General features: G+C 38.8%; 1 protein-coding gene across 6 annotated transcripts in view; it reads left to right on the top strand.

Annotated features, from left to right (window-relative positions):
- Nucleotides 1–19246, top strand: part of PDE8B (phosphodiesterase 8B) — a 343581-nt gene that overhangs the window by 188406 nt on the left and 135929 nt on the right. The gene's annotated exons all lie outside the window — the stretch shown is intronic.

The raw sequence follows: 19246 nt of genomic DNA, 5'->3' as shown, positions 1-19246 counted from the left end.
TGATTACGAAGTTGCTATTTGAAGAGCATCGTGTGTGCTCAAACTACAAAATTAGGTCTCCAAAGCGGGATCCTAAGTCTGGTGCAGTGGTAGTATTTTTGAAAGGAATATATTACTGTACTACATGTGGGATTTTAAAATATTATATATATATATATATATATATATATATATATATATATTTGTTTTGTTTTGCCATACCTGGATTTCCCCTTGTAACTTTCCCCCTCCTTCTGTCAAAGAACCATCCCTTATAATAAAGATTTTTTTTTAAAGAGGAAAAAAAGAGAAGAAAATCATCATTACTGATGAATACATTGACAAATCTGACATTGGGGCAGCTAGGTGGTACAGTGGATAGAGCACCGGCCCTGGATTCAGGAGGACCTAAATTCAAATCCGGCCTCAGACACTTAACTAGCTGTGTGACCTTGGGCAAGTCGCTTAACCCCAATTGCCTCTCCCCCCCAAAAAAAAGTCTGACATTATTTGCCATGTTTCATGTTTCTGACTCTCTCCACCCCTTGCAAATGATCAGTAAGATGTATCTTCTCATATCTCTCCTCATAAGTTTACAACATTCATTTTCTTTCTTTCTTTTTTTTTTTTGTGGGGCAGTGAGGATTAAGTGACTTCCTCAGGGTCACACAGCTAGTAAGTGTCAAGTGTCTGAGGTCAGATTTGAACTCAGGTCCTCCTGAATCCAGGGCCAGATGCTTTATCCACTGCACCACCTAGCTGCCCCCTACAACATTCATTTTCAATTCCTTGTGGTGATTATTCTTTCCATTTAGGTTATCATATTCATTGTGTATATTTGTTTTCCTTGAACTGCTCACTTCACTTTGCATCAATTCATGTCTTTCCATACTTCTCTGCAGTCATCATATAGTGTTAACTAAATTTATAAATTCAGGGTTCTGAAATCAATTCCTTGTTTTAATGAACATAGTAAGATGGAGAAATGTGACTGGTAAGGAAAACTGATACTCTTTTAAAGACTTTAAAACCATGACTATATATGTTGAATTGGATCCATAGATATGAGGCTATTCTACTATCACTAGAAGAAATGAGATTCCTTTTTTTTTCAGGGCAATGAGGGTTAAGTGACTTGCCTAATGTCACACAGCTAGTAAATGTCAAGTGTCTGAGGCCAGATTTGAATTCAGGTCCTCCTGAATCCTTTTTATACAATTCTAGCCAGGTAGCATGTGAAGTTTGGGCTTTTGTTTATAGCATCTTGGAAGCAGGAAGATAGAAATAAAATAAAGGATTCAGATGTGAGCAATAAACTAATTAAGAGAATGGACTGTCTAATTTATGAGTAAAGGGAGAAGGAAATGATAATATTTTGCAGCTGCTTAGCAGAGGAAAGACTTCATTGAGATGAGAACAGGAGGAGAAAGAAGAGATTTCTGCCTGGGACAATGTGTGACGAAAATAAGAACAATAAATTAATATCTTTTGCTATTGATTTTAAAGAATCTAGAATGAGAAAGCTCAAATAACAAGAAGTAGGAAGGAGGTAAAAATACATTCTGCTTCCTACTTTGAAAACAGACTAAGGAAAATAAAATTTGCAGGAATCAGAGATTTACCTCTACAATCAACTCTCAGAATTTTGTTGTTGAGTTGTTTCAGTTGTGTCTGACTGTCCATGATCCCATTTGGGGTTTTCTTGGCAAAGATACTGGAATGGTTTGCCATTTCCTTCTGCAGCTTGTTTTACAGATGAGGAAACTGAGGCAAACAGGATTAAGTGGCTTGCCCAAAGTCACACAGATTTGAACTCACGAGGTTGAGTTTTCCTGATTCCAAACCCAGTGTTCCATTCACTGTACTACCTAACTGCCCTAAATCCCAGCATATTGCAGATGATGAGTTCAGATTCAGTCCATTGTCTTATGCTTTCTGTGTCCTCAGTATTCTATGCTGATAATTGATGCTAACGATAATAATCTTGAAGTACTGAAGATGCTGGTGTTTGAGCCAAAGAATGATGAAAATATCTTTAGTATTATTTACTGTGAATTAAGTTTAATTATATTATAATTCTTTAAAATCATTACAACATTCACTTAGCCACCAATCTTTTTTCTTTTGTCCCTGGTCCCTGAAAGAAGATGCCTTTCGGTGGGATTTCCATTTTTGACCCCCCACACACACTCAAAAAGAAAAAAGAAAGCTCCAGAACACTACTCTGAATTCCATACAGATGAGAAGTTCTTTTTTTGTTTTGTTTTGCAGGGCAATCAAGGTTAAGTGACTTGCTCAGGGTCACACAGCTAGTAAGTGTCAAGTGTCTGAGGCCAGATTTGAACTCAGGTTCTCCTGAATCCAGGGCCAGTGTTTTATCCACTGTGCCACCTAGCTGCACCCCCCACCACCTCCAGATGAGAAGTTCTTAACCTAGGGTCTGTGAAACATTGGATAGATCTTAGAGAGGTCTGTGAGCTTGGATGGGAAAAAAAGACATCTTTATTTCTACTAACCTCAAATTAAAATCTAGCATTTCCTTCCACTATTAATGTAGACAACAAACAATATTATGAGAAAGGGTCCAAAGGCTTCACTAGAGGGGCCCATGATACATAAAAGATTACAAATGCTTGATCTAGATAAATAGAAGGTGACAGTCTGCATATTTAGTCTGAATTGCTAGGAAACTCCATGTTAATGAGAACTAAGATTTGCCTTGGAGCATTATTCTTTTTTTGTTTGTTTGTTTTACTTTTTAATTATTTTACTTTATATTTTTAATTAATAAGCATTTGTTATTTCTCCCTTTCATGTTTCCCCTCCATTAGGAAAACAAAAGAAAAGAAAAAGAAAACCCTTATAACAACTGTGCATAGCCAAATTTAACAAATTCTCACATTGACCATGTATAAAAGTTCATGTAATGAAATATTTTATCAAAACCTTTGCTAAAATCTAAGTAAACTACGACCACAGCTTTCTCTACATGTTCTAGTCCAGTAATTCTGTCCAAAAGGGAAACGAGGTTATTTTGGCCTGATCTGGTTTTTTGTTTTTTGTTGCTGTTTTTACTGGACAGAAACATTTTTGTTATAAAGCATTATTCTTAATAAAGGCAAATTGCTGAGATACTGTGATATATACATTTGAGATATTTAAATAAATATAAAATCCTTGAGAATGTGGATTGTTTTATTCTTTTTATGACTATCTATAGTGTCTACCACATAGTAGATGCTTAAAAACTATTGATCAATTGATTGAATAATGGACAGACTGAAAAGTCAGATGGTCGATACCATTGACTCAGTGCTGGCTGTTATAAAAATATTGTAGGGGACCTTTTGGTAGACATCAATAAATTTTTTTTAAACCTTTCAGTCTTAAGAAAGCTTTCTAGGGGGTTATATTCTGCATATATAGAAATTCCTAGGGGAAACTAAGCCAAATGAATCCATGAGGAAAAATCATAACTTTGTTTGGAGGATAAGGTTAACTAGGCAGATGAACCAGTAGGAATGGGGCAGCTAGGTAGTGCATAGAGCAAGGAGTCAGGAAGATCTAAGTTCAAATCAGCCATAGACACTTACTAGCTATGTGACCCTGGGCAAGTCACTTCACCCTGTTTGCTTCAGTATCCTTATCTGTCAAATGAGTTGGGAAAGGAAATGGCAACCCCCTCCAGTAGCTTTGTCAAGAAAACACCAAGTTGGGTCATAAACAGTCAGATGTGACTGAAATGACTGAACAACAACAAAAAGCTCATAAGATTATGCTACTAATGATGTTCAGATATGTGCATCTCATCCCTAAGAGAATCTTCGCTAGCCTGAGACTGTACCTCTAATCTTGCTTCTCTTTGTCATATTTACATACAGGTGACTCAGATAAAATCCATCACCTACCTAGAACATTTCCTAGCCCACTGATTATCAATCATTTTACAACCATCATGGATGCTAAGCATAACACTTCAGAAAAGGTCCACACCAAACACTCCTACAAGATCTGTCATCAAAGACATTAACTTATCTTAGAAAATTCCAGACACATCATCTAGTAATTGTAAGGGGATTCCACTGATGTGATTTCTAGAATCACAGACTAGTAGAGGTTCATAGCTGGAAGGCACTGTGGAAGCCATCTAAGCCAAACCTCATTTTACAGATGAGGAAAACGAGCCTCAGAGAGGCTGCGGGACTTGCCCTTGGTCATACAGTGATTAGTGTCAGAGTCACTCAGCCCTAACAATCAGAAAACCACAATAAAGCCGGCTCTTTCTTTTCAAAGAACAAATTATTTTCTTTTGTTTATGACCCACTTATACCATGAAGCTTCTCCCAAAACTTCAAAGCTGACCTTCCCAAGGAAATGCTCAGTTCTAAGAAAAATCATATTTGTCCCATGTGAATTTATCTTTTTTCACCTTCATTTCCTAATATAGCTGTTCCTCTCCCCTACCCAGTAAGCCATATGTTGCAACAAGAAATAAAACAGAAATGAAAAAAGCAATTCTCTAAAACTAAACAAGACATCGATAGTCTGTCAACATGCCACACCCATAGTCTTTTTTTTTTCTTTTGCCAAGCATGATCATTATAATTAGTCTTCAGTCTGATGTGTTTTTTTATTTCTATTTACATTTTTGGAGTCATGGTATATGTTCTCTCCCTAGTTTTGCTTACTTTGCATCAGTTCACATAAGTCTTCTCAGCTTTTCTGAATTCTTCATATTTATCATCGCATATGGTACAATAATGAGTAGCTACATGGTGCAGTGGATAGACTGTTGGACCTGGAGCCAGGAAGATTCATCATCCTGAGTTCAAATCCAGACTCAGATACTTTACTAGCTGTGTGACCCTGGGCAAATCACTAAATTCTCTTTGCCTCAGTTCCTCATCTGTAAAATGAGCTGGAGAAGGAAATAGCAAACCACTCCAGTATCTTTGCCAAGAAAACCCCAAATGGGGTCACAAAGAGTTCAACACAACTAAAAATGGCACAATGATATTCCATCACAATCATGTGCCACACTTTGTTTATCCGCAATAGATCTGCGCTCTATGTTCTTAGACAACGTGTTCTTGCTTCTTTGAGTAGAGCCAGATACAGCTAGCTGACACCAAGAATGATACCTAAATCCATTATGAGACGCCAGTATAACAGAGTATCCTCATGTTGCTTCCTACTCTAAAGATGTATGGCAGCTTGTCTTCAAGTAAGAAAGAAGGCTGTGATGTCATCCTTCATTTCTATTTTTATTTTTTTAATTTTTAATTTTATTTGTTTTAAATTTTTTTAGTGAGGCAATTGGGGTTAAGTGACTTGCCCAGGGTCACGCAGCTAGTAAGTGTTAAGTGTCTGAGGACGGATTTGAACTCAGGTACTCCTGACTCCAGGGCCAGTGCTCTATCCACTGCGCCACCTAGCTGGCCCCATCCTTCATTTCTATTTGAAAGCCTAAAAATAAGTGTGGGGTAGGTAGGGTATAATAAATGGAAAGTAGTGTGGGTAGAAATTATGGGGCAGCATCTTAATTAAATTTCATTTCAAATAGAGTTGGGAAAAGAATTTGGGGAATACTAATTAAGTAGGTTGCAAAACTTAGGGACCCTGTGCAGGTGGACTTTTCTAGAACATCACCACTGAAGCCTTTTGTTGTCTTCCCCTCTCTCAGGGGAGTCTCAGGTCTTCTAACTTGGGAACTCTTCATTGGAAGTTCCCAGTGCCAATCCAACTGGAGCTCAAGGCCCTCTCTTTCACTTATGGGGGTATGTTACCCCTAATAGTAAGCCTCAAATATCAGAAGCATTTCTCCCCTGTTCTCTTTCACTTTCCAAATAAGAGCTTTCTGTGAGCTATGGATAGTGATGGAATTGAAATTCCCTCAAAGGAAGGAAAATTAAAAGGAATTTAAGTGAAATTTTCTTCAGTGCTTGTCCTCATTACACACTGGATTCCTTTGCACTCTTTCTCCCTCTCCCCTTTCCTGCCTTTCCCTTCCCTTCCCTTCTCTTCCCCCCTAGCACTGCAGTCAAGGTGGCCTAGAGTTAGTTAGAAAAGAAGTTGCTTGGAGAAGTGACATCACTTTTTATCAGTGCATCTGCTTTTTCCTCAGAAAGGACTTCCTAGTTATTTCTCTGATATGCCATGTCCATCTATAATTAGGTCTATCCATCAGTAGTTCTGAGAGTTTGTAAAGCAATGCTCAGTCCATAAGAGGTGTTTATAAGTAAAATCCATTCTAGAATCCAGTTGCACTAGAGAATCTGCTTCTAAAGTCACCAGGGGAAATTTGCTCCTCTATTTAATAGACCACAGCACACATCCCCATGTAGAGGCTGCAGCAGCAGTAACAGTAATTGAATGATCGATTAGAACCATGTGAAGAATTGCTATCTAGCTTTGTGGGTCCCATCTATCTTTACTTAGGTTGTATTAGTCACTCTGATAGTAATACTTTCCAAGTTGGACAGAAGAATCAATATAGAAAAAGACTGTAAGGCTACAAATTTGTGTCCACATACCTCAGACTTACATCATTCAGGCTTCCCTTTGCTTAGATGCAGGCTGCATTTACTTTGGGAGCAAATCAGAGAATTGATGCCCTCATACTCACTTTCCCATCAGGGCTTGAAAGCTTTATCTTTCTACATTGTAGGCTGTTTCTGGGTAGGATAAAGATAACACTTGCCATCCAAACTGCAGCACCCCCGGTCCATGTGTCTGTCCCGAGATTCCCCCCATCTCTGTAGCCTATCCTACGTATCTGAGATCATCTGGATGGGTTCATTAAGGAGTTGAATTTCACACATTCAAGTGAAATAACTGAATGATGGAGACACCAGCTGAGTCAGGGAGATGATTAAGCTCCCCACTAGACTTGCTGTCTCTAGCAGTCTGCAACCTTTTCCCAGTCTGTCCTCATTGCTGTGGACAAATTTGCCTTCTCTTCTTGGCATGAAAAGTTTCTAGTACGGTACAGGGAGAAAAGCACTGAATTTGGAGTCAGAAAGACCTGGGTTTGATTCTTAGTTCTGCCAGTGTGTGACACCGGTCAAGTCACAACCTCCGGGCCTCAGTTTCTTCATCTGGAAAATGAGTAGGTTGGACTAGATAATCTCTAAGATCTCTTCCAGCTGGGAATCTTTGAGCCTGCACTCTTGAGAATTAGAATAGATTTTATTGTTGTTGGTCAGTTGTCTCCAGCTTGTGACCTCATTGGGGATTTTCTTGGCAAAAATACTAGAGTGGTTTGCTATTTCCTTCTCTAGATCATTTTGCAGATGAGGTAACTGAAAGAAACAGGGTTAAGTGACTTGCCCAGGGTCATACAGCTAGTTAGTGTCTGAGGGCAGATTTGAACTCAGGAAGATGAGTCTTCCTGACTCCAGGTCCAGAACTCTATCCACTGTACCACCTAGCTGCCCATTGGAATTGGAACAGGTCTTAGAGATAATTTGAAGCAGACCAATACACCAATTCTTTTCTAGAAAGAAAAGGTAAGATACAGAGAGATTATTTGTTACAGGATCACTGAACTAGGTCTAAAGTCCTGCTTTGTCATTTCCTTCTCCCCATTCCTATTTAACCTTTTAAAGGAAAAAAAGTCAAATTGTTCTGCTGTTTGACCATTATTCAAATATAAATGATTGTATATACCTTATGCCTGTGTATCTTTGTCAGTGAGTCTTAGATTGTAAATCCATAGAGTTCATGGCTTTGTATAACATCTAGCACCTTGCTGGGCAGATAGGTAGTGCAGCAGATAGAGCGCTGGCCCTGGAGTTGGGAAGACATGAGTTCAAATTTCAGCTCAGACACTTACTAGCTGTGTGACCCTGAGCAAGTCACTTAACCCCAATTGCCTTAAACATCCATAGCCATCTCCAGTTATCTGGATACATATCTTGCCACTGGACCCAGATGGCTCTGGAAGAAAGAATGAGGTTGATGACCTCACTCACTTAAATCCAATTCAGTGCAAGTCGTGATATCATCCAATGTCATGGTCCTCTTCAAGAATGAAAGGAAAAAAACAACAGCATCATGCCACACTCAATTAGGGGGTTTAATACATTATTTTAATGATGCACATAACCTGTTTGTTATAGTTGTAGACTTTATCCTTAGTTACTCAAATCCTAAAAAATAAAAACAAACTTTTTGGATTAAGCCTTGTTCAGTTTCAGGAAAACCAGCCTTTCTTTCATCTCTTTCATGAGAGATAGAAGACTTTTTGTATCTTGACAGACATCAAAGACAAAACTACAGCTCTTCTCTGAAAGATATTACATTTTTCAAAGGTTTCTCAATACAATTTTTAAAAGATTACAAGCACCCAAACAAAGAAGCGGTCCAACAGCCATGAAGGACTGGTATCAGAACACACCCAATTGTTTTCTACAAGAGAAGCCATGTCTTGTTCTCACCAGGGAAAGGAAGGAAGGTTTGGAAAGGACCTGCTTGTCCTGCTCCAGTCCCCTCCCTGTTAACTCTAGGGTGGACGAGCTTACTCTTCATGCCCTGCTTCTTAGCCCACTGCCCCTAAGGAATAGTATCCAGCATTTGCAACATCCTCTTTGCTCTCTTGGTCACAACCTGGTTTGTCATAGCCCATAGGCATTCTACAGAAATTCACCCAATTAGATACTACTCTCAATATGTTTTTAAATAGGTCACAATTTATGGAATCATAGTTAAAGAGCTAGAAATTACTTTCAGAGGTCATCTGGTCTAACCTTTTCATTTTAGAGATGAGCAAACTGAGGCCCAGGTTTGTCCAAGGTCACATGGGTAGTTGGTGCCATAAATAGGATTTCAACCTCCACACTCTGATCCCAGAGCCAGTGCTTGTCCCAAGGTACCATAATATGCCCTTTCCCATCAGCTCTTTTTTTTTTTGGCCCAATGAATGGGTATTTAGTGGAATGTAACAGATTTTTTTCATTGTTTTCCATATGAGCTAGAATTTGTTTTTTTTTTAAGGTCTTTAATGTGGGTGGGGGCAGCTAGGTGGTACAGTGCCTAGAGTGCTAAGCTTGGAATCAGGAAGACTCATCTCCCTAAGTCAAATCCAGCCTCAGACAACTACTAAGTCACTTCAACCTGTTTGCCTTTGTTTCCTCTTCTATAAAATGAGCTGGAGAAGGAAATGGCAAACCACTCCAGCATCTTTGCCAAGAGAACCCCAAGTGGGGTCACAAAGACTTGGATATAACTGAAAAAAAAACCAATCCAACTACAACAATCTGAAATGACAGCAGAGAGGGGGGATAGCTTCACCCTAGGGCCACTGTAGCTTCCACTCTTGTGGAGTAATTGTTTTAAAGAGTGAATGATTCTGAGAAGTGTGTTCAGTAGCACAACATGTATACAGAAGTGTTAAATAAATTCTCCTCAGTAGAGCTAATGGTAAGTTGCATCAGGAAGAAGAGCAAAGGAAATTTTTTGTCATTCTCTTTCTCTTTGTTCCCTCTGCTGCCGTTGCCTTCCCCTCTATGGCTACCTTGTCTCTACTTTATATTTCTCTTGTATGTACTTATTTATGTATACATGTGGAATGTATGCTTCTGGAAGGCAGGGATTGTTTTCTGTTTGTTTTGTTTATTTCTTTGTATCCCCAGGGCTTAACACAATGTCTGGAACATAATAAGTACTTAATGCTTATTTATTGATTATTCCCACTCTTGATTAAGTGCCATGATTTCAAGAAATTTGTAGATTTTGTTTTATACTCTCAAACCTCCTCCCTCATCCCCAAGAAATAACTTGATGACATTGCTTTCAAAAAAGTTGAAATTAGAAGTTCTAGGAAGGTTTGACCAGAGATTTGAGTAGAAGCAAGAGGATGTACCAGATGACTTATTGAGAGGTTTTTGTAGTTGGAGTATAAAAGCTTTGTGATTATGTATACTTTTGCATATTCCCTGAACCAAATACAAACTCTCATTGCAGCTCAGCTGTGGGTAAGAAAATACTTTCTTCCTGCTTCAGACCCCACTCTAGACGGTCTCACTAGCAATGGGGTGGAGCAAATAAAGCATCCATATTCTATGGGTTCCTCTTGGTGTAAACTTTGATCTTTTTCCCTAAAGAGACATTTTTCTCAAAGTGCAGTCTATTTTGCTTGTGTTACTTGTCAAGTCCCTGAAAAATCACTTCAGCATTTTGTGTTTAGCAAGTATGCTATAGAGAAAATAGGAAGAAAGGTTTGGACTTTTCCCTCATTCAGTTCCAACTCAGTCCATTTTTCAAAAAGGCATCCACAGTGGTGTGGTTAATAAGGCACTACGTAAACAAATAAATGTCATGAAACCAAGGATAACGCTCCTATTCTTAGTGTCCCAAATTCATCTGAAATAATTATTTCACAACAGAAAAAGATTTTTCCCCCATAGGCCACCGAGCACCTTTATATTTAATGCTGTGTAATAGATATTGAATAAGACAGACAAGTAATATATGGTCCCTATGTTTGAAAAACTTAAAATAGGGGAAGATGAGGCATGTAAATTATCATTATATTATAACTAACTTAAGTGTAACATGTAATATATAATCATAATGAAATTTAAGATTACACATGAGGAAATAAACATACTATGGGATTGGATAGGGGAGATATAACTTCCAGACTGAGGGAAGGAATGGAGAATTAGTGCTGGCTTTCTGGAAGAGATGGCATTTGAGTCATTTTAAAAAGATAAATAGGATGTCATCTATCTAAAAGCATTTATTAAGCACCTGTTTTGTCTCAGGCATTGCACTAGGCATTGAGAAGACAGGCAAAAGGAAAACAATCTCTTCATTCAAGGGACCTTATTCATTATTTTTAGTTGTTTCAGTTGTGTCTGACTCTTTGTGACCCCCCATTTGGGGTTTTCTTGGCAAAGATACTGGAGTGGTTTGTCATTCCCTTCTTCCTCTCACTTTACACATGAGGAACTAAGGCAAAAAGGTTTAAGTGACTTGCCCAGGGTCACACAGCTAGTAAGTGTCTGAGACCAGATTTGAATTCAGGAAGATGAGTCTCCTCATTCGAAGTCCAGTGCTCTACCCACTGTACCATGGGATCTTATAATCTAACAAAAGAAAACACATATAAACACAGAACATGTGCCATCTCTAATATATGCTGACTGTGTGTGACCCTGGGCAAAATACTCTTAAGCAATTTTTCTAACACTATAAGTTGCAGAGAAGATGTTAATATGCATTGGTAAAGAGAGTTCCTCATCTCATGGGTCCATCTCTAGACTCTATCCTTTATATACAGGTATATACAAACCAAATGCAGAGCAACCTTGCAGTGGCAGTCAGTAGTAACTGAAGGGACTTTCTCTAAATGTTAACACTTGAACCAAGTCTTGAAGAAAACCAAAGATTCCACGAGGCAGAAGTGAAAAGTCACATGGGACAGCCAGCACAAAAATGAAAAGATAAAAAATGAAGTGTTTTGTATGAACAACAATGAGAAGGCCACAGACTGGGCTGGACCACAGAGTGCTTAGAGGGGAGTAATGTATAGTGAGTGACTGGAAAGGCAGGGTGGGACCAGGCTGTGAAGAGCTTTAAATACAAATAGAGGACTTTATATTTTATTCTCAAGATGATAGGGAGATCATTTGGGGTTTATTGAATAGTGTGGTTAGACCTTTGATTTGGAAAAATCACTTTGGCAGCTGTGTGCAGGGTGGATTGGTGTGTGGAGATACTTGAGTCAGGGAGACCAATCAGGAGGCAGTTTCAATAGTCTAGACTAGAGGTAATGAGATCTTAGCCTAGGATGGTGGCTATGTGAGTAGAAAGAAAGGAACAGACACAAGAAATGTTGTGGAGATGGAAGTGATAAGACTTGGCATTGGATTTGGTCTATTAGGTAAGTAAGAATAAGGTGTCAAGGATAATTCCATGCGATGAGGTGAGTGGGGGGATGGTGGTGCCCTCAACAAATATAGGGAAATTTGGAAGAGTGCAAAGGTCAAGGGGAAAGATAATGAATTTTGTTTTGAACATGTTGAATTTGAGATGCCTACAAGGCATAGAATTTGAAAACCTTTGTTGATATAGGACTGGAACTCAGGAAAGACTAGGGCTGGATATATAGATATGGGAGTCATCTTCACAGAGATTATAATTTAACTCATGGCAGATGAGTTCACTAAGTGAGAGGATGTATAGAGAGAAAAGAGAGGGCTCAGGAGAGCATATTGGGAAACACCCATAGTTGGTGAATAAATGTATCGTACATTATACACACATACACATACACATACACAGTCATATTCTCAAATGAATCCATGATTTCATCCATTCGTATGTTTCTTCTAATGATTTGGATTTCAACCCATCTAGGGACCCACCCATGATGCTAGGGATTCCCTTACTTTCTTTGGACTCAGGAGGATACCAGTGAAGCTCATTGATAATTCCTTGCTCTCATCATGTAATCAAAACCTCTTTTTTTAAAAAATCTCATACATTTCTTTGATGACATCTTTTAATTTGGTTCTTCATCATTCTTTATTTGTTATGTATTATAGCTTGTTCTCACCCACCATGAATCTCTCTTGTCTTTAGTGTGACACTCATTTTCAGTTTTTGGAAGACTAGTCTGCCACGACTCAAAGCCATTTCCCTCAGACCTTTGATTTTATTGGCAAAGGGAATTCCTGGGGAGGAAACTCCCCTAACAATGCAATTTAGTAACTGTTCTACCACTAAAATTCTTAGACAATTTTGGCAGAGCATGGAAAGGTTAAATGAGTAGCCCAGGCCCACACTGCTCATATCTATTATACTCCGAGTCTGGGTCTCTATTATGATATACTTTCTCTCTCTCTCTCTCTCTCTCTCTCTCTCTCTCTCTCTCTCTCTCTTTCTCTCCCCTCCCCCTCTTTAAATATATATATACACACATATAAAAGGTATGTATATATGTATACATACATATAAAAGGTATGTAGTTAGATATAGACACATGTATAGATAGATATAGATGTATATATGATTGTATATTCATATAATTCTTGGACACTTGTATTTAACATTTAAGTTGGAAATAAAAAACCATAAATATCATCTAAAGGATCATTTTGGTGAATTATTTGTAATACAAATCTCTTACCCTTTAATTCATCTGCTTTGTAAATTCATATTTTTCTATTGTTTCTTAAAATGGAGTTAAGGTATATGTATTATTATTTGTTAGAATTATCAATATGAAACTGAATGTGATTTTTGCATAGGTTAGCATGGATTAGACAAATAGTGGGTTTCAATGATACTATGGAAACATTAATCACTAAAATCATTGTTTGCAATTCAGTCATTCATCTAGTCTTAGGCAGGACAAAAGTGGTGTCACCTTGTCTGACTCCTTAGCCTCATGTGTTAAATTTCTCATGGTAGTACCATGGCAACAGAAAGTAGTAAACTGTTGACTTAATCGGATTTGGCATTATGGCTACCTTCCTAACTGTTTGAATGTTTCTTAGTAATGTTTGGAATCCCCTTTTCATCACTTCTTTCCTCTGGCATAGTCTAGAAGTGATGACCATTGCAAATACAGGCAAACAGTGGGGAAGACAGGTTAGTTCTTTGTATGAGACTCCTTACCCTGATCACTCAGTACTTGGTGCTGGCTCATGGCCACTGGGCTGTGTTATTGGGGTGAAATTTTATAACAAGTAAGTAATTTAAAGGTTCTATTGAAAACTTAGTTACTTTTCTAGCAAGCTGAAATTTGAGAAAATATTACTTTAGGCAAAAAATCATTTGGGATTGTTGTATGTTAGGTCTTGCACTCCAAATGGTCTTTAGGGAAAATGTTGTTATGTCAAAGTTAGATTATTAAGTGCTGTAGATAGAGCTTTGGACCCAGAGTCAGGAATACCTGAGTTCAAATATGGGCTCAGACACTTATTAGCTGTGTGACTCTGAGCAAGTCACTTCACCTCTGCCTGCCTCAGTTTCCTCATCTGTAAAATAGGGATAATAATAGCACTTCCCTCCCAGAGTTGTTGTGAGGATCAAATGAGTAAAGCACCTAGTACAGTGCTTAGTATACAGTAGGTGTTCAATAAATGCTTGTTTCTTTCTTTCCTTCCTAGTTGAAAAATTGTCCAAAATGTCTGTTTCCTAATCTCAAATTGTCTAGACTGTTTTATGTTTATAGGTAAATAGGGAATAGGGACAGGTTCTATAATTTCCTTAGAACAGAAAAATCCCAAATGAAGAAACTCCCTCCTCAAGTGCTGATGGACACTTTTTCTGTAGCTCATAGTCTTACACAATTGCCTAAACACTGACAAGTTAAGTGACTTGTCCAGAGTCAGTCATACAGTCAGTATGTGCTGGAGATAGGACTAGAACCCAGGCCTTTCTGGTCCATAGGCTAGATCTCTATCAGTATCCATTATGACAAAATCTCTTATCTCCACTGTCTAAAAGCATGATGTAATCCCCAACTGGGCATATAGAATCTTCAGGGATATATCTCATGGGCATTTTGGGGCTCATGACTGTTTTCTACCTGAGGTCAAATGAAATAGTGGCATCTGCACTGGGTTGAGAAGTAAGAGATCCCAGGGTCTAGTCCCAATTCTCCAACTTGCAGGTCTTGGACATCGGCTCATAGGATCACAAACTTAGCCTCACAAGGTTCCTGGAGACCATAAAGTTCAACCCTCTCATTTTACAGATGAGGAAACTGAGATAAAGAGATATTTTGTAGGGGCAGCTAGATGGCGCAGTGGTTAAAGCGCTGGCCCTGGATTCAGGAGTACCTGAGTTCAAAAATCCAGCCTCAGACACTTAACACTTACTAGCTGTGTGACCCTGGGCAAGTCACTTAACCCCCATTGCCCCGCAAAAAAAAAAAAAAAAAAAAAAAAAAAAGAGATATTTTGTGACTTCCCCAGAGTTATGACACTAGTTAGCATCTGAAGTGGGATTTGAACTGAGGTCTTTCTGACTCCAAGTTTAGGGTCCTACCCACTCCACCAAGCCTCCTCAGGTCCCTTTTCCTCTCCAATGGCTTAGTTCTTTTTTCTATAAGATGAAGGAATGAGTAAAAATGTATAAGGTACGTAGGTTTAAAATAGTGAATATATGATGCATTTCTAAGTATAGAAGTTGGTATCCAATTTATAGAGCACACCACCTGGGGCAGACAAAATTATGCCAAGTAAGTAGAAGGATGTTACAGCCAAGAATTTTTAGTAAATCTTAATGAATGAAATAACAGCTTGATAGAATAGTACATGTTATAGCATAAATAGGAAACCTGATATAGTGGGCAGAGAGCCAGCCTTGAAGTCAGGAAGACCTTATTTCAAGACCTTCCTCTGACCCATACTAGCTGTGTGACCCTGGGCAAGTCACTGTCAAGTATCCCAGGCAACTCTCTAAGACTCTAAGTTTCAGAGCAAGTGCCAGTCTGCGTTGGGAGTTTCTTTACCTTGGACTTCCCTATATTAATGAAATTGCAGGTCAGTTCCCCCCCCCCTTCGCCGCAAAAGTATGTTATAAACAATTAATAGAGGAAATGCACATTAGGGAGTAGAGGTAGAATGGGATCATGAGAGAAGTCTGACTTTTGTCAGGAAAACTTCAAGGAGAAGGTGGGATTTTGGAGCTGTTTGAACCACTGGAGAAAATGACTGGTTAGTGTCAGTCCAAATATAGAGGATGTTTCCAATCCATTGAAGGTAACAATGAAACATGGCTCCTCATTTCTTTTTACTCTTTTTCATTTTTTCTTTTTTTCCTCAATGACGTTTAAAATTTTTTTAACATTTTAAAAAATTGAGTTTCAAATTCTCTTCCTCCCTCCCTTAGCATCCCTTGAGAAGGCGAGCTGTTTGATACAGATTAAACATGTGACCTCTGACCAGATCAGGATAAGAGAATAACCTTAATCCTCGAGAAATCAGAGCTTCATCAGATTTTCCCAAGAACGTGTTCACATTTACCTACATTCCTATATACATAGGGAATTTGAAACTCTACTGAAAACTTTATATTTTGTTTTTGATATTGATTGAGTTTATTTTGTGAAACTTTGTTTCTATAAATGTTCCTTTGAATTTGCTCTGGGCAGAGAGCTCTCTGGCTACCAGGGGAAGCTAACAGCCGGAATCTCTCTCTCCCTTGGATTGCTTGGAAAACTAATAAAACTGTTTCTGGCAGTATTTAGTTAAAACACAGAGTGAAGCTTGTTTTCTTCAGCAATTTGAACCCCCAGAGTGGAATCTTTCTGCAGCCAGATCTACCAAGCACCTCCTGGAAGAGATCTGTATGTGAGAGTAGTACCACTACCTTATCCATTGCCACAATTAGCTTAGCATTAAGGCCACCCAAAACTTGACCTAGTCCATAAACCTACTTAGTTAACATGAAGATTGTTTTTTATTGAGGTCTCATATACATAGGACTAGAACCCAGGCCTTTCTGGTCCATAGGCTAGATCTCTATCAGTATCCATTATGACAAAATCTCTTATCTCCACTGTCTAAAATTCGAAAAATAGTTAACCAACTGCATTACACAAAGGTTAGAGCAGCATTGTATCTTTTTTTTTTTTTTTGGTGAGGCAATTGGGGTTAAGTGACTTGCCCAGGGTCACACAGCTAGTAAGTGTTAAGTGTCTGAGGCCGGATTTGAACTCAGGTCCTCCTGAATCCAGGGCTGATGCTCTATCCACTGCGCTCCCTAACTGCCCCAGCTGCATTGTATTTTTTGAGATAACTGTAATGGTATGAGTGATGGGTTGGTAGGCATATATGCATGTATATCTGGACATTTATATGTATTTGTTGTGTGTATATGTTTATATCACTGGTGGCTTGAGTGATGCTATGAAATTTCTTAATCCTTTCTGTTCTCTCCTCTCTGCTGCTTTGGGTTAGGGCTGAATGCTTCCAAAACCTTTTCTGTCTCTCTTGCCATGGGAGTAGTGTTAGGTGTGATCTTTTCTCCAGTCACTGTCACCTTCTTGTCCCTAACCACTTTCTCTCTGGACATTTAATCAGCCACCTCCCATGATAACAACTAGCTTGCTTTCTTAGCTGGGAGGTAATACAATGAATCACTTCACCTCTCAGAATTCGACTTCACCACATGGTCTGTTTGTTGTTTTTTTATGGAGCTTATATTGGACCAAAAGTTAGTAATACAATCCAAATAGTTCAGAGCTCCCAATTAGGAAAATTCTTAATAACCATACAAAGGGGGGCAGCTAGATGGCACAGTGGATAAAGAACCGGCCCTAGATTCAGGAGGATCTGAGTTCAAATCTGGCCCCAGACACTTGACACTTACTAGCTGTATGACCCTGGGCAAGTCACTTAACCCTCACCCCCCCCCCAAATAACCATACAGAGGTTTGGCTTTCTGCTCTAATTTAAATTTATCAACCAATTAATTGATAAACATTTATTAAGTGCCTACAATGTGCCAGGCACTGTGCTAAGCACTGGGGATGCAAAAAATGACAAAAGACAGTCTCTGCCCTCAAGGAGCTTACAATCTAGCTTACTTCCAGGTAGCCTTTGGCCTCTTTGCATTTGAAGCCAAAAAAATCAGGATACAGGAAAAGTTTAGGTTAAAGAAGTGAGCCAAGTACATTATAATATCTGTTTCCAGACAAGCACAGGAGAAAGTTGTGGAAAGAGCAGACTGTTCTTGGACATATCTTTCTCTCCTTAAAGAGGTGAGTAGCTTCAGCCCAAGTCTTCAGTTCAGAGATGATGCTTACAGGCTAATGAGCCTCCTCCATCTTCTCAGCCATAGATCAGTCCTCCTTTTACTTTCTCCTCTCAGTATCTCCCTTCTGTTTCTATTTTCTTCCAGTTCTTTCTGGTTCAGCTCATTAAGTCTTGGACAGGATGGCGAATGCCTGTTGTCCCCTACTACTGCTCTTTCTGAACTCCTCACTCCTTCTTCTCGGTCTGTGTCTTATAGGTTTTTTGTGACATTTAAGAACACCCAGAAATGACTCAAGTTAATTTCTAGCTCAAAGACTATGATACTATAATCCCAAACCATTCTCAGGGCTGTCCCTCTGAACTATGAAATATATATATATATATATATATATATATATATATATATATATATATATATATGTATGTATGTATGTATGTATGTATGTATGTATATATATATATAATGAAAACTTAAGTTCGGTTGATTTCTATTTTATCTATAAATTATTCTCATTCTCCAGAACCTTTGCACTGAATGTTTTCAGGTTTTGTCAATGTCTTGGAAGAAGGCAATAACCTTCTTCAAATGTTTTCTTTTGCATAAAAGTATCATGTTTTCTTGCCCATTTGTCAGTTAAATTGGGCTCAGCTTAGTTAGCACAGTGACTGCTTTGTATGAATGATCTGAACCATTGAGATAGTGCTTACTGCCAATAGGAAACCTTGGTTTAGTGAAACAGAGGAAGGTTCAGGATGCCACTGGTCTGTATTTTATGCCCTGTAACAAACTACACCTAGCTTAATACTAGCAGCTTAAGGTTTAAAGTTTATTAATATCTTACTATGACCTGAGATCCATTTTTTTTTAGTGAGGCAATTGGGGTTAAGTGACTTGCCCAGGGTCACACAGCTAGTAAGTGTGTGTTAAGTGTCTGAGGCTGGATTTGAACTCAGGTCCTCCTGACTCCAGGGCCGGTGCTCTATCCACTGCGCCACCTAGCTGCCCCTGTGCCACCTAGCTGCCCCAATGACCTGAGATCCTTAAAGACAGAGGACTTTGGGGGCAGCTAGGTGGCACAGTGGATAAAGCACAGGCTCTGGATTCAGGAGGATCTGAGTTCAAATCCGACCTCAGACACTTGACACTTTACTAGCTTTGTGACCTTGGGCAAGTTGCTTAACCCTCACTGTCCCACCAAAACCAAAAAAAGACTAAAGACAGAGGACTTTAAAGAGATCTTGTGACCTGACTCCTACCACTTTGTTTCAAACATAAACCTTGTACCTTCCTTTAATAAGCCAATTAACAAACATTGATTAAGTACCATGTGCCAGGCACTGTGCCACATTCAGGGGATATAAATACCAAAGTGAGATAGTCTCTGACATCAGAGCTTACATTAATACCTAAAGGATGTTTCTGTCTGTGTTATTGTAGGGGGCTTGGATGCCTCCCTGCAACCAGTACTGGCCTTTAACTCATGCTGTCTGCTTTTGTCCTTTGGTGAATGGCATCAAAGCGCAAAGTTCCTCCATGAATCCATTTCCCG

This window comes from Dromiciops gliroides, chromosome 1 (assembly GCF_019393635.1).
Source record: "Dromiciops gliroides isolate mDroGli1 chromosome 1, mDroGli1.pri, whole genome shotgun sequence".
NCBI lineage: Eukaryota > Metazoa > Chordata > Mammalia > Microbiotheria > Microbiotheriidae > Dromiciops > Dromiciops gliroides.
This window is presented reverse-complemented; position numbering and strand designations above follow the sequence as displayed.